This window comes from Arachis hypogaea, chromosome 1, assembly GCF_003086295.3.
Source record: "Arachis hypogaea cultivar Tifrunner chromosome 1, arahy.Tifrunner.gnm2.J5K5, whole genome shotgun sequence".
NCBI lineage: Eukaryota > Viridiplantae > Streptophyta > Magnoliopsida > Fabales > Fabaceae > Arachis > Arachis hypogaea.
In genome coordinates this window covers 83,844,958-83,847,771 of record NC_092036.1, presented here as the reverse complement: position 1 = coordinate 83,847,771, position 2,814 = coordinate 83,844,958, and the positions used below count along the sequence as shown (strand labels likewise).

Here is a 2,814-nt window from a genome sequence, read left to right as displayed (position 1 = left end):
GCACTGATTCCTGGAATTCTCATTAAGAACTTTGATATCTTTTTCTACTTAATTTTCGAAAAAGCACAAAAAAATTTACAAAGTCATAAAATCCAAAAATATTTCTTGTTTGAGTCTAGTGTTTCATTTTAAGTTTGGTGTCAATTGCATACATTCATTCATGTGTCTTAAGGATCTTCAAGTAATTCTTGATGATTTCTTACTCTGATCTTTGAATTCTTTTGACTTGAGTGTTTATGTGTCTCATATGCATTCTCATTAGTGTCAGTAGTATACAAACTGCTAAGTTTGGTGTCTTGCATGCATTGTTATTTGATTTTAGTTGCATTTTGATTATTCTTTATTATTAAAAATCCAAAAATATTTTTAATTTGTGTCCTTTCAAGTCAATAATACAGAGAATTGAAGATTCAGAACATACTGCAGAGGAATTGCACAGAAACGCTGGGCGTTCAAAACGCCCAGTGAAGAAGGACAGACTGGCGTTTAAACGCCAGCCAGGGTACCTGGTTGGGCGTTTAACGCCCAAAAGGGTAGTATTTTGGGCGTTAAACGCCAGAATGTGCACCATTCTGGGCGTTTAACGCCAGGATGGCACAAGAGGGAAGATTTTGTTTTCAATGCAAATTTTTTTCAAGTTTTCAAAGTTTTTCAAAATCAAATCTTTATCAAATCATATCTTTTCAATCATATGTTTTCAAAATCAATTTCTTTCTATTTTTAAAAATACTTGCTATCAATTAATGATTTGATTCAACATTTCAAGTATGCTGCCTTTTCTGTTGAGAAAGGTTTAATGTTTGAATCATATCTTTTCTTGTTAGCCAAGTTTTTAATTTTCAAAATCAAATCTTTTTAAAATGTTTTTCAAATCATATCTTCTCAATCACATCTTTTTAAAACTAATCATATCTTCTTAACCACATCTTTTTCAAAATAGTTTTCAATCAAATCTTTTTAATTTCTAATTTCAAAATCTTTTTCAAAAATCACTTTACCTCTTTCCCACTCTTGGTTTTCGAAAATTAATTAGTGTTTTTCAAAATGTTTTCAAAATTTCTTACTTAATTTTCGAAAATCACTTCCCTTCTTCTCACATCCTTCTATTTATGGACTAACACTATTCCTTAATACAAAATTCGAACTCCATCTCCTTTGATAAGTTCGAATTTTCTACTTCTGTCTTCTACTTTTCTTTTCCTCTGACACCTAAAGGAATCTCTATACTGTGACATAGAGGATTCCACATTTTCTTGTTTCCTTCTCTTTCTTATGAGCAGGAGCAAAGACAAAAGCATTCTTGTTGAGGCTGATCCTGAACCTGAAAGGACCTTGAAACGAAAACTAAGAGAAGCTAAGGCACAAATCTCTGTAGAGGGCCTAACAGAAATCTTCAAAGAAGAAGAACATATGGCAGCCGAAAACAACAACAATGCCAACAATGCAAGGAAGGTGCTGGGTGACTTTACTGCACCTACTCCCGACTTCTATGGGAGAAGCATCTCTATCCCGGCCATTGGAGCAAACAACTTTGAGCTTAAGCCTCAATTAGTTTCTCTAATGCAACAGAATTGCAAGTTCCATGGACTTCCATTGGAAGATCCTCATCAGTTTTTAGCTGAATTCTTGCAAATCTGTGACACAGTCAAGACTAATGGGGTTGACCCTGAGGTCTACAGACTTATGCTATTCCCTTTTGCTGTAAGAGACAGAGCTAGGACATGGTTGGACTCTCAACCTAAAGAAAGCCTGGACTCTTGGGAAAAGCTAGTCAATGCCTTCTTGGCAAAGTTCTTTCCACCTCAAAAATTGAGTAAGCTTAGAGTGGAAGTCCAAACCTTCAGACAGAAGGAAGGAGAATCCCTCTATGAAGCTTGGGAAAGATACAAACAATTAATCAGAAAGTGTCCTTCTGATATGCTTTCTGAATGGAGCATCATAGGTATTTTCTATGATGGTCTCTCTGAACTATCCAAAATGTCTTTGGATAGCTCTGCTGGAGGCTCTCTTCATCTGAAGAAGACGCCTACAGAAGCTCAAGAGCTGATTGAAATGGTTGCAAATAACCAATTCATGTACACTTCTGAAAGAAATCCTGTGAACAATGGGACTAGTCAGAAGAAAGGAGTTCTTGAGATTGACACTCTGAATGCCATATTGGCTCAGAACAAAATATTGACTCAACAAGTCAATATGATTTCTCAAAGTCTGTCTGGAATGCAAAATGCACCAAGCAGTACTAAGGAGGCTTCCTCTGAGGAAGAAGCTTATGATCCTGAGAACCCTTCAATGGAAGAGGTGAATTACATGGGAGAACCCTATGGAAACACCTATAACCCTTCATGGAGAAATCACCCAAATCTCTCATGGAAGGATCAATAGAGACCTCAACAAGGTTTCAACAACAATAATGGTGGAAGAAACAGGTTTAGCAATAGCAAGCCTTTTCCATCATCTTCTCAGCAACAGATAGAAAGTTCTAAGCAGGATAACTCTGACTTAGCAACCATGGTCTCTGATCTAATCAAAACCACTCAAAGTTTCATGACTGAAACAAGGTCCTCCATTAGAAATTTGGAGGGACAAGTGGGTCAGCTGAGCAAGAAAATTACTGAACTCCCTCCTAGTACTCTTCCAAGCAATACAGAAGAAAATCCAAAAGGAGAGTGCAAGGCCATCAACATGGCCGAATTTTGGGAGGAAGGAGAGGCAGTGAACGCCACTGAGGAAGACCTCAATGGACGTCCACTGGCCTCCAATGAGTTCCCCAATGAGGAACCATGGGAATCTGAGGCTCAAAATGAGACCATAGAG

At 37.2% G+C, this 2,814-nt stretch overlaps 1 non-coding gene across 1 annotated transcript; it reads right to left on the bottom strand.

Annotated features, from left to right (window-relative positions):
• Positions 1-1,815: 1,815 nt before the first annotated feature.
• On the bottom strand, positions 1,816-1,923 carry LOC112716428 (small nucleolar RNA R71). The gene has a single exon (XR_003160352.1). It is a non-coding gene; the product is annotated as a small nucleolar RNA R71 (small nucleolar RNA).
• Between the last annotated feature and the right edge of the window lie 891 nt (positions 1,924-2,814).